General features: G+C 42.9%; 1 pseudogene; it reads left to right on the top strand.

Moving 5' to 3' along the window:
* The first annotated feature begins 1,171 nt into the window (after positions 1-1,171).
* LOC121807626 lies at positions 1,172-2,743 on the top strand (annotated as a pseudogene).
* The last annotated feature ends 10,859 nt before the right edge of the window (positions 2,744-13,602 follow it).

Here is a 13,602-nt window from a genome sequence, read left to right as displayed (position 1 = left end):
GGATATTGAGGTACATGAAGTCAACCAGTGACTGGGGAATTGTCTTCAATGGCTGGGAAGGTGAATCTGAGGAGGTTGTGCAGGGCTATTGTGATGCAGACTATGCTGCAAACCTGGACAACAGAAAGTCCCAAACAGGTTATTTTTTCACCATGTTTGGAACTGTAATCAGCTGGAAATCAGGGTTGCAAAGTGTTGTTGCTCTCTCAACAACAGAATCAGAGTATATAGCTCTCACTGCAGCTGTACAGGAGAGCTTTTGGATTCAGGGAGTGATTTCTGACTTTGGTTTTGACCAAAAGACAATGGTGATTCATTGTGACAGCAGCTCAGCTATGTGCTTGGCTAAACATCCGGGTTTTCATGAAAGGAGCAAGCACATAGACATAAAGTTGCATTTTATTAGGGATGAGATTGAAAAGGGGAGAGTGAAGGTGATTAAGATTAACACCTTGCACAATCCGGCTGACATGCTAACAAAGTCTCTAGGTAGAGACAAGTTTGATCATTGCAAGAAGTTGATCAATGTTTGTGCAAGAACTGAGATGAGCCCTCAGGTGGAGAATTGTAATAATGGAGTGCTCATTTCAGTTGGAAGAAGAAGGCAGAAGAAGGTAAGCTCGGCTAGAAGGGAGTTTGGTAAGCTCGGCTAGAAGGGAGTTCGGTAAGCTCGGCTTTGAGCTGGAACTAGCCGAGAAGGAAGTTCGGTCTTGAGCCGAGAAGGAAGTTCGGTCTTGAGCCGAGAAGGGAGTTCGGCCTTAAGCCGAGAAGGAAGAAGCAACCTAGCCGAACTAGCCGTTGGAGCAGCAGTTAGTTAGCTGAGATGTAGCGGTTATTCTTCTTGTTTTCTTGATTCTTGCTGTAGTTAGTTAGTAGCAGTTGCTACTTGATTGTAGAGCTTTAAATAGCTCAAAACCGTGTATGTAGTAGTAGGAGTTTAATCAATAAAGAGTTTTCCAGTTTCTCTTCAAGATTATCATCTTCAATACTCAAAGTGTGAGTGTGTGTGTTTCTGCATTGTGTGATCTCATACAACAGTGAGTGTGTGCGTGATCTTCTTGAGTGTGTGTAAGCCTTGTGTGTGCGAATCCCAACAATACACATTATAAATATACTACTACTATTATTGAAGTGAAACAAGAAGCCACTCTTCACAATTACGATCATCACAATGATACTCTTACTATCCATAACTCTACCAATAATCTTGATTTTTACATCCTCCACAAAACCCTAACTCGGGCAAAAACCACTCTACCACTCGGCCCGCGGCCTCTGCCGCTGATCGGAAACCTCCATCAGCTGGGCACGGCGGCCGACCCTCACATCTACCTCCACCAACTCTCCAAGAAATTCTGCCCATTATTCACATGAAACTAGGCTCAATTCCAGTCCTAGTAATCTACTCAGCCAAATTAGCCAAACAAGTATTGAAAACTCAAGATTTGGCCTTCTGCAGCAGACCAAAATTACTAGGACAGCAGAAACTATCCTTCAACAGCTCCGACCTCGTATTCACACCGTACAACCAAGACTGGAGGGAGATGAAGAAGATAACTCACATTCATTTGGTAAGCAACAAAAGGATTCAATCATTCCGCCCCATCCGCGAACAGCAGATCTCTCGTATGATCACCAAGATTTTATCAACCTGTCGGAATGAAGAAGCATTGAATCTGAGCGAGGTGGCGATGGCCGCCAGCAGCCGCATGGTGAGCAGGGTTGCTTTTGGGAAGAGGTACGAGGAGGGCGGGCCCGGGATGAGGAGATTCCATCAGATTCTGAAAGGATTCGACAACCTCACCACCTCTTTCTTTGTGTCTGATTACTTTCCTGCTTTGAGTTTCGTTGATAAGATGAGTGGCAGAATGAATAGAGTTGATGCGGTGTGTAAGGTCATGGATTCCTTCTATCAAGAGCTCATCGATGAGCACCTCAAATCGAGGAGGAAGATATGCTTGCTGTGTTGATCAACCTTAAACAGAATCACTCTTCTTATAGTGCTCACTTGGCATACCATCTAATGGTTAGCTTATTTTATTTATACATTTTGTTTTCATTAACTGTCGCCACTCCTTGATGGTTAGAGGTTTTTGGACTATCAAAAAAAAAGTAATTATCTCTAAATTATGTTGTAGAAAATGATCGTAGCTTCAGCAGAGACAGTTCCAGCTGCAACTATCTGGACAATGACAGCTCTGATGAAAGCACCAAAAGCAATGGAAAAGTTGAAAAATGAAATGAGAAGTTTGGTCGGAGAAAAGGGTAAGGTAGAAGAAGATGATCTGCCAAAACTTCCATATCTAAAAGCAGTTGTAAATGAGAGTTTGAGGTTATACCCACCGGCCCCGCTGCAACGATGGATGTATGTGGTCTTGATGGCTATGAAATCGGCCCCAAAACAATGGTTTATGTCAACGCGTATGCTGTGGGGAGAGATCCCGAGTACTGGGAAAATCCAGATGGGTTCATTCCGGAGAGATTCTTGAATAGTAGTATTGACCCGAAAGGCCAAGATTACGGGCTCATTCCATTCGGGTCGGGAAGAAGAATGTGCCCTGGCATGTCTATGGGGTATTTGACTACTCAGCTTTTGGTTGCCAATTTGGTGTATAGTTTTGATTGGGAATTGCCTAGAGGAATTCATGCACAAGACTTGGATATAATTCCAACGAATGGAATCGCAGTGCATAAGAAAAATGCTCTTCTACTTGTGCCTAAGAGTTATGCCGTATAGTGTGTGTGTGTGTGTTCTTCCATTTTACTTATAGTATTGATAAAAGGGCGGCAGATTATCATGGTGGCATTACAGTTTATTACGATGCTACAACATTTACGAGAATAACATGAACTTATTTCCCTTTGTTCATTTTAGAGCATTAGCAGTGGGGCGTCCTAAGGGACGTCCTAAAGCCCGCTCTATGCACCGTCCCTACCCTTTCACCTGCAGTGGAGCGCCCTATAAGCCGCCCTATAGGTTTCACTATTGTTTTGTTAATTAATTTAAATGTTTTCAAATATGTCAATGCAAAATAATTAAAAAATACCACGATTAATTAAAAACGGCAAATCCTACATTGATTAACAAAAAAGTTTTACACGAGTTAGAAATGAAAAAAAAGTTGACTACTCTACAAAAGTCTCAACTTGCGGCGCAGCTCATCGATCATCCCCTCGAGGTATTCGACTTTGGCCGGGTCCTGACATTGCATTAGGGCGTTGTGCGTGTCCAACAACGTCCTCCGGTTGGCGGCCGCTGCCAACTCCGCGTAGGGTCTATACCCGGCCAACGTGCACCACCCCCAAACATCGGACTATTCGGACTTGGGTATTCACCGAAATCCATTTTATAGTGTAATTTGAGTGTGAAAAAGTTATAAATGAAGTTGGGGTAGGGGGTATTTATATAAATAAATTTTTCAGAATTAAAAAATAACAAAAATAAAAATGTGTTGCATCATCCGCGCCATCGTCCGCGTCGCCCACAGTGGGCGGACGATGCCCTATCGTCCGCGTATCGTCCGCGCACCCACAGTGGGCGGGCGATGAAGCGCCAGAGGCATCGGGCGGCCTATCGTTAAGTTAAATTTTGAAAATTTGATGCAAATAGAGCGTCTTTAGTGTGTGATGTGAAGAAGCCTCATCATGTATTGTTATAGAAATCGTACCATTCAATGAAATGTAATGTACTTAATACGTTAATTAAGGAGAGACTAATCAAACTATATATAGTGAGATTCGAACTAATTAGTAATTAAAAAAAAACTTTTTTTGTCCATGTTGGAAGTGTTGTTTAGCCGGTTAGTTGTTGGTAAACTTGAAGGGTAATGTTTGCAATTTCGCTATTACTGGAGTATTACTTTATTACTAGTGTCACACACGTGCATAGCGGACCATTAATTTATTTTAATAGCTATCCAAATTTCAAAAATTAAGCAATGTTTACATGACATAAGGCTAATAATGTAAATAAATATGTGGAGTATGAAATAACAATTTAATCTTTTACAAAATAATGACGAATGATACTATAAAACACTAACATTGTTTATGATAATAAACCCTAAAATTAAATAAAACTATGCCTATTAATTATAGCTTATAAAATAAATTCACATATATACGTCTCATAGCAATACATTGCATAAGATATTAAGTAAAAAATATTACTTCTATTTAATTAATATATGTGATTTTAATATAATATTGTTATTTAAATGTAATTTACCTTTTTATTACTTCTAGCTTCTTAATTTTTCCAAAATAGGTCATTTATTTATATAAGCCAATTAATTTCAATATCCAAACTGGTTTATCATAAAAGGAATCCCAAAACACTATGATGGCTATAACTCAAAATCTAAATTAATATAGAAAATTATAGAAATCTAAAATCCTAAAATGGCTAGTACCCCTACAATAATTTCTTAGCCTTGAGGATTTGAGCTAAATAAAATTACACAAATATAAAGTGAATTAAATAAATTGGACTAATTTACATTGAAGCCTACTGATTGAATTAACTCATCAAATTGATTTATTTATATTTAATGGAGCTATCAATATAGAATATTAAGGAAATGCAACCCTAAAACGGCTAATACCCCCACAACAATTTTTAGCATTAAATAATTGGAACAAATAATATTTCACAAATATAAATTGAAATAGATAAACTGAAGCCTACTAATTAAATTAAGTGAGCTCATCAAATTCACTTATATCTATTCAATAGAGTTGCTAATATAGAACGGCTAGTACCCCTCATCTCCCCACTTCATCTTTGGCAATTGGGCTAATTTATATTGAAGCTTACTGATGAGGCGGCGAATTTTTGATGTTTGTAAATGCAGGAAATAAATGAAGATCAGCTCAGGGATTTTACGTGGTTCGATTTACTGAGGTAAATCTACGTCCACGGGGAAAAAAGGGGGGCAGGTTTGTATTGCTTGATCTGTGAATTACAGCTTACAACACTGGCCTGCTCTATGATATTCTCTCTAGAGAGCTTTTTAGAATTTTTACAGAAGAAGAAGATCTTTATCTATCTGACCTAGGTTCTATTTATACAGTGAACCAAGATCGTGGCATGCAGCATTTATTAGGTAGTGGATGTCGTGGAGATCGTGGCGACCTTGTATGGGTCCACTATCCTGCATGAGTTAATGATTGCTTGACACCACTAAATAGATCGTCGGTGTAGTGGAGGTGGAAATCTTGCATGAGTCCACTATCTCCTAGTTCGGTCGAATACTGAGGCCGAACTGCTGAATTATTGCCGAGCAGCTTTTGCCGATCTGAGAGTAGAGCTTGATGCCGACCTGAGAGCAGAGCTTGATGAGTTGGCTTTCACCGAGCTGTAGGCTGGGGCCGAACTCTTTAGTCACGCCGGACTGATACTCTTTAGTCATGCCGAACTGATACTCTGTCTTGGGCTTTACTGCTGTTGGGCTTGTTTAGTTCGTACTCCATCACTACCCCCCCCGAAAAGTGAAGTGAATCACTTCGGCATTCTGGATAAAAGTATGGGGTAAGTTGATGTTTGTCCACGGTCTCATGAAGTGAACTCTTCTTTGACCGGACTTGGTTTGTGTCCTAATTTGGCGAGTTTTATCGCTCGGATCGGACTTTCCGTTGTCCTAATTTGGGGATCGGACTTTCCCTTGTCCTAATTTGGGGATCGGACTTTCCCTTGTCCTAATTCGGCGAGTTTTATCGCGTGGATCGGACTTTCCCTAGTCCTAATTCAGGCAAGTTTTATCGCGAGAATTGGACTTTTGTTGCAGTTCGTTTCAGACGAAGTGCTTGTTTAAGCTGAATTGTGGTCTTGTATCCTCTTTAGAAGCTTTGACGCACAATCGTGGGCTTGTTGCAGCTCGTTTCAGACGAACTGCTTGTTTAAGCTGAATTGTGGTCTTGTATCCTCTTTAGAAGCTTTGACGCACAATCGTGGGCTTGTTGCAGCTCGTTTCAGACGAACTGCTTGTTTAAGCTGAATTGTGGTCTTGTATCCTCTTTAGAAGCTTTGACGCACAATCGTGGGCTTGTTGCAGCTCGTTTCAGACGAACTGCTTGTATATGTTCTAAGAAGGGGATCAGCCTTCGAAGAACAAGATACCTCAGTAACATTTGTAAGAGACGACACGCACAGAGACAGACAAAACACACAAACAAAACGCACAGAGACAAATAAAGACCAAGTAAACCAAATAAAACACATTGAGCAAACAGGACTCAAGACTGACTGACCGGACTGTCTCTTACAAATGGAACTTTTTGAGGTTGGAAACGTGCCATGTTCGGGGTACCTGTTCTCCTGACATGTGAGCCAATTTGTAAGACCCTTTGCCGAGGACTTCTGATACCCGATACGGACCTTCCCATGTGGGTTCGAGCTTGCCCAGCTTTTCTGCTCGGCTTACTTCGTTGTTTCTCAGGACGAGATCTCCCACTTGAAATTGCAGCTTCTTCACCCTTTGGTTGTAATACCGGGCTACTTGCTCCTTGTACTTGGCTGCTTTTATGCATGCCAATTCTCTTCTTTCTTCGGTAAGATCTAGCTCGGCTCTCAGTCCGTCGTCGTTCATTTCTGAGGAGAAATTTAGAGTTCGGGGACTGGGTACGCCGATCTCCACCGGAATTACGGCTTCAGTGCCGTACACCAGACTGTACGGAGTTTCACCATTGGAGGTTGTGGGTGTAGTTCGGTAGGACCATAGGACTTGAGGGAGATTTTCTACCCATTGTCCTTTGGCTTGTTCTAACCGAGCTTTTAACCCTTTCACCAGGATACGATTTGTTATCTCCGTTTGTCCGTTTGCTTGTGGATGAGAGACCGAAGTGAACCGCTGTTGAATATTCAGCTCTTGGCACCAATTCTTGAACGTCTTGTCGGTGAACTGAGTCCCGTTATCCGAGATGAGGATGTGGGGTATGCCAAATCGGCACACTATGTTCTTCCAGACGAAATCCAATGCCTTCGAGCTCGTTATCGTAGCTAATGGTTCAGCTTCCACCCACTTTGTAAAGTAGTCCACGGCAACGATTAGGAATTTCATTTGCCGAGGAGCTTGAGGAAGTGGTCCCACTATGTCTATGCCCCATTGCATGAAAGGCCAAGGGCTTTGCATAGTGGATAGATCGGTCTGCGGCATCCTTGGGATATTTGCATGGATTTGGCACTTCGGGCATGTCTTGACGAGCTGCACTGCTTCTTGTACCAAGGTTGGCCAATAATATCCCCATCTTAGAACTTTTTTAGCTAAAGCTCTAGCTCCGATGTGGCTGCCGCACGATCCTTCATGAACTTCTCTGAGGATGTAGTCCGTCTCTTCTGGTCCTACGCACCGCAATAACGGCTGGAGGTAAGACTTTCTAAAGAGGACTCCTTCATGAAGTTCGTACCGAAGTGCTCGGCACGTGATCTTCCGAGCTTCTCTCTTATCTTCGGGCAATTGTCCTTGATCCAGATACTGCAAGATCGGCGTCATCCAGTTCGGCGAGCTGGATATTGAATGTACCTCGGCTTCATCAATGCTTCGATGCATTAATTCTTCTGCCTTTGAGCTCGGATCTGAGGCCAACTTACTTAAGGTATCTGCTCGGCTATTTTCCGCTCTGGGAACGCGGATTATCCGAAAATAGGAGAAACTTCGGCTGATGCTTTGCGCTTTGTCCAAATACTTCTTCATTCTCTCGTCACGGGCTTCACTGGTACCCAACATGTGATTCACTATGACTTGTGAATCACAATGGACTTTGAGAGATTTGACGAGCAGACTTTGCGCTAACTGAAGTCCGGCAAGGAGGGCTTCGTACTCGGCTTCATTATTAGTAGTAGGGAATAGGAACCGAAGTGAGTAGGTTACCTCGTGTCCGTCGGGAGCGACGAGTAAAATACCAGCTCCACTTCCCATCTTGTTTGAAGCTCCATCTACGAATCCGCTCCAGCAGTCTGGCGGCTCTACCTCGGATTCCAAGGGCTGTGCTAGTTCGGCATTGGCAGACTTTTTCTGTTCGGCAATGACAGGGATTGCTTGATCGAACTTGGCCTCTGCAAGAAAATCTGCCAAGGCTTGTCCCTTGATGGCTTTCCGAGGTAGGTACTCGATTGAGTGTTCTCCCAGCTCTATGGCCTATTTGGCGATTCTGCCTGATGCTTCTGGCTTGGTCAAAACTTGCCGAAGAGGTAGATCGGTTAAGACGCATACCTTGTGAGCATAGAAGTATGGCCGCAGTCTCCTTGCTGCATTTACTAACGCCAGAGCAATTTTTTCCAGAGGTTGATACCTTGTTTCTGGACCTCTTAATGCTCGGCTTGTAAAGTAGATGGGAAACTGCTTTAGGCCTTCTTCTCGTACAAGCACCGCGCTGATGGTTTGATCTGATGCCGCTAAGTATAAGAATATTACTTCGGCTTCAGTTGGAGCAGAGAGAATAGGAAGCTCGGCTAGATAACTTTTGAGCTCGTCAAAGGCCTTTTTCTGCTCGGCTCCCCACTCGAACTTTGGTGCTTTTTTCAACACTTTGAAGAACGGCAGTTGCTTTTCGGCTGCTTGGGAAAGGAATCGATTCAGTGCGGCTAGACATCCGGTTAGCCTTTGCACGTCATGTATGGACTTCGGCATTGCCATGTTTTGAACGACTTGAACTTTTGAAGGGTTCGCCTTGAGTCCGTCCTTTGAAACCCAACAACCCAGAAATTTTCCTGAATCTACCAAAAAGGTACATTTTTGGGGGTTGAGTTTGAGGTTAGCTTTTCGGAGCACGTCGAGAGTGGATTTGAGGTTGTCTTCGTACTCCGAAGTGCTTTTGCTTTTGACAACTATGTCGTCGACATACACTTCAACCTGTTTCCCGATGAGGTGCCGAAAAAGCTTGTCTACCATCCTTTGATAAGTGGCTCCGGCATTCTTTAAACCGAATGGCATCTTTTTATAAGCGAAAATGCCGAAATCGGTGATGAAAGCTGTTTTCGGAGCGTCACTCTCATCCATCAACACTTGGTGATATCCTTTGTATAAATCAAGAAAACAGAAAATTTCGAAACCGATCAAAGCTTCTACTTTTTTATCTATATTCGGAAGGGGATAGCAATCTTTTGGACAGTGCTTGTTTAGATCGGTAAAATCTATGCACATCCGCCATCCTCCTCCTTTTTTCTTGATCATCACAGGATTGGCCACCCAAGAAGGATATTTCACCTCGAATAGTACATCCGCTTTTAGTAATTGGCGGACTTCGTCATGGATGACTTGGCTTCTTTCTGCCGCAAAGAGTCTTTGCTTCTGTTTTACTGGCCGGATTGAAGGATCAATATTTAACCGATGAGTGATTACCTCGGGGGGCACTCCGGTCATGTCCAACGGAGACCATGCAAAGACATCTTTGTACTCCTTGAGGAGCTGAATGGTCTTTTCCCGAAGTAGAGGCGTTCCTGCGAAGCCGACTTTGACCGTTTTGGATGGATCATCTTCGTATAACTGAACGGTCATTGAGTTCGGCCCTGAAGTGACTTCGGTCATCTCGCTTGCCTCCGACTCCGGTTGCTGTGATTGCTATGCTTGATGGTGCTGAACTGATTGCTCGGCACTTTTAAGCGCAATCTGCAGACATTCTTTTGCTCTTTTTTGATCACCTCGGATGACCGCTATCCCACCTTTAGTGGGGATCTTGATGGTGAGGTGATAAGTAGAGCAAACGGCCCGAACTGTGTTGAGCCAGTCCCTCCCCAGGATGATGTTGTACGGAGACCGAGCTTTCACCACAAAGAACTCGATCATCGTATTGGAGCTTGTAGGCGCTTTTCCCACCGTGATCGGAAGGCTGATAATACCTTCAGGGCGGGTGTCCTCCTGGGCGAAACTTTTCAGAGGAAGTGGAGCCGGACTGAGCCGAGCTGGATCCACTTCCATTTTATCGAAACATTCTTTAAAAAGAATGCTGACTGACGCTCCTGTATCCACAAATACTCTGTGGACCAGTTTGTTTGCCACCCCGGCTTGAATGACAATAGCGTCTTGGTGAGGAGAGATGGCTGGGACGGGATCGGCATCTGAAAATGTAATCACTTCGTCTTTCTTCAGCCTTTTATGTGTTGGTTCCTCTTGATTGGAACCTCTGCGTTCTGCTTTTAGGGACGACTTAGTCTTCCCGGCTGGGAGAGCATCAATAGTCAGGATTACTCCATCGTATTGCGGCTCGTCGTCGTCTTCGGGATCCTCATGCCTTTTCGGATCCTGAGGATTGCAGTTCGCACTTCTCTGCCTTTTGTTCTTTTTCGGCTGCTTGCTTTGGTATTTTTTTAACGTTCCTGTTTTCACAAGAACGTCAATACCTGCAGCCAAATCTCGGCACTCCTCGGTATCGTGACCGTGGGTTTGATGGAAGGAGCAATATTGATCCTGAAGTCGCCGTGCGGCTGATTTCGTCATCCGCTTTGGTTTTTCGAACATATCGGAATGTAGTTCGAAAATTTCCGCTCTTGACTTGTTTAATGGTACGAACTGAGCGGGCGGCTTCTCAGGATTGAGACGTGGCCCCAATCTGCCTTGTACCGGTGCCCTTTGAATTCTTTCAAAAGGAGTTCGGCGAGGAAGCACCTGGTCGCTTTGATCGGGCTTCCTTTTGTCTCCTTGGGATGAGCTGTCTAACGACCGTTTTCGACGGTCTGCCTCATCCGCACGAGAAAACTGGTCCGCAATGTCCCACATTTCTTGAGCTGTTTGCGGACCGCACTCTACGAGCTTTCTGTAGAGAGCTCCGGGCAGGATTCCATTTTGGAATGCCGAGATGACAAGTAGATCATTGAGATTATCTACTTGTAGGCATTCCTTATGGAATCTCGTCAGGAAATCGCTGATCTTTTCGTCGCGACCTTGACGTATAGAAAGCAGCTGAGCCGAAGTGATTCGGGCTTCCGCTTTCTGAAAGAATCTCCTGTGGAAAGCATCCATGAGATCTCGGTAGGATCTGATGCTGCCTTGAGGAAGGCTGTCGAACCATCTTCTGGCGTTCCCGATGAGCAGCTCGGGGAACAGCTTGCACATGTGGACCTCATTGAGACCCTGGTTCGCCATATTGTATTGATAGCGTCCCAGGAAGTCATGAGGATCCTCCAGCCCGTCATAAGTCATTGACGGTGTCCGGTAGTTCCGCGGCAAAGGAGTTCGGGTGATATCGTCCGAGAACGGAGTCTTTAATGCTCCGTACATGGCGAACCCGACATCTCTTCGGTACGGAGGAGATGGAGTTCTCCTGTGGTTCCGGTACCGAGGAGGAGCAGGAACATGTCGGGGTTGAGGATTCTTTCTCCTGGAAGACACGTCACTACTGCGGTAGTGACTTTCATGTCTGGATGAGGAGGGAGAATCCGTCGTTGTCTTCTCCGGCTGTTGGCTCTTCTGCAGGAAGGTTAAGAACTCCTCCTGCTTCTCGGCCAAGAACAGCTTGACAGCTTCGTTTAAATCGGGCTGCTGGGAAGACTCAGCGCGATGACTCTTGGAGTGGCTTGTTCCTCCTTCGTGAGAACCGGAGGTAGATGTCTCCCGAGGCCGTTTTTCAGACCTGCGAGCTGGACTAGCTTCCTCACGGTTATCACGAACGGTATTATGGGTGTTATGTGATCTGGTATGCATTTTTTTTTTTTTTTTTTTTTTTTTGGGGTGGAAAAAGGATCAAAAATTCGCTTTATCACAAATTTGGTTCTCTGGTTCCCACAGACGGCGCCAGTGATGAGGCGGCGAATTTTTGATGTTTGTAAATGCAGGAAATAAATGAAGATCAGCTCAGGGATTTTACGTGGTTCGATTTACTGAGGTAAATCTACGTCCACGGGGAAAAAAGGGGGGCAGGTTTGTATTGCTTGATCTGTGAATTACAGCTTACAACACTGGCCTGCTCTATGATATTCTCTCTAGAGAGCTTTTTAGAATTTTTACAGAAGAAGAAGATCTTTATCTATCTGACCTAGGTTCTATTTATACAGTGAACCAAGATCGTGGCATGCAGCATTTATTAGGTAGTGGATGTCGTGGAGATCGTGGCGACCTTGCATGGGTCCACTATCCTGCATGAGTTAATGACTGCTTGACACCACTAAATAGATCGTCGGTGTAGTGGAGGTGGAAATCTTGCATGAGTCCACTATCTCCTAGTTCGGTCGAATACTGAGGCCGAACTGCTGAATTATTGCCGAGCAGCTTTTGCCGATCTGAGAGTAGAGCTTGATGCCGACCTGAGAGCAGAGCTTGATGAGTTGGCTTTCACCGAGCTGTAGGCTGGGGCCGAACTCTTTAGTCACGCCGGACTGATACTCTTTAGTCATGCCGAACTGATACTCTGTCTTGGGCTTTACTGCTGTTGGGCTTGTTTAGTTCGTACTCCATCACTTACTAATTGAAATAAGTTTAACTCATCAAATGGACTTATTTCTATTTAACAGATTTAAAAAAATATTGACAAGTCTCCTACTTTTTCCTTTATCTCTAAACTTCATCTTGTTGCAATTTTAGGCGGCTCGTCCATCATCTTCTTCATGATTCTTCTGCAATTTCATTTCTAAACCAGACATAAAATAACCTAATATTATTGTGTCAGAATTCATGAATATGTTTTAAGATTACCAAAAATATAAATAAATAATAAGAAATCGCAGACTCAATAAGATATGAAAACTATATTGATTTCATGGACCATGATACGCTGTTAGAATCCTATTAGTGATAAGAAACAAACACATAAAAGACACTTCACCTTCATTAGCACCCTTTTTGTGCTGCATGTAATTGGCAGCTTGTTGACCTAAATTGAGAAATTGGCAGATTTACTATGTTTTAAGCTCCATGCGTAAGAGATGGATATTTATTTGTTCTCTTCTTTGTTGAATCCCAATGTCTACATTTTAAGTTGTTCTCTCCCTTACATGATAATGTATTCTTTTTCGATTTTCTAAAAATAACAATGCGAGAAATGGGAAAAAAAAAATTAGTGTGGGATGTCATTGCTTTCTAAAATTTCTTTTCAATAGTAAAAATGTTATAGTTCGACTCAGTGGCCCATCACAGAAGGCCCAATAAAATGAGGTAACATTCATAAGAAACTCTTAATTCATATTCAAATTTCAAATTGGGGTATAGTTTATACATTAATATGACTTAGTTGATAAATTGGTAGCTTTAAACTAATGATCTCTTAGTTGTGAACTCCCTGCTAATTTAATGTTGTCATTTTAAAGTGACATTAAAATGTTTTACATAACACCGTCTCAATTAAAGAAAATAGCATATTAGCAATCATCTTAATAAAATTCAGTTCATAAGATATGATAGTTTGCTTCGATATCATATTATATTACGTAGTACTGTACGTGTGAGGGAAATTGTCTCAATTTATTAATATTGAACTTTTCAATTATTTTGTCCATAAACTACAAAATAAATAATGTTTTGGATCGATCTAGCAGACAACAAAAAAGCCATAAACATCAATTATGCATAAGAAATAATGCTAAATAACACCAATAATTGGAATGGTGGAATATAAAATGTACTTTGGAATTTGAACCCTGCCTTTAATAGTAAATAAACTTACCAATTACTGGTA

This window comes from Salvia splendens, chromosome 6 (genome assembly GCF_004379255.2).
Source record: "Salvia splendens isolate huo1 chromosome 6, SspV2, whole genome shotgun sequence".
NCBI classification, from domain to species: domain Eukaryota; kingdom Viridiplantae; phylum Streptophyta; class Magnoliopsida; order Lamiales; family Lamiaceae; genus Salvia; species Salvia splendens.
This window is presented reverse-complemented; position numbering and strand designations above follow the sequence as displayed.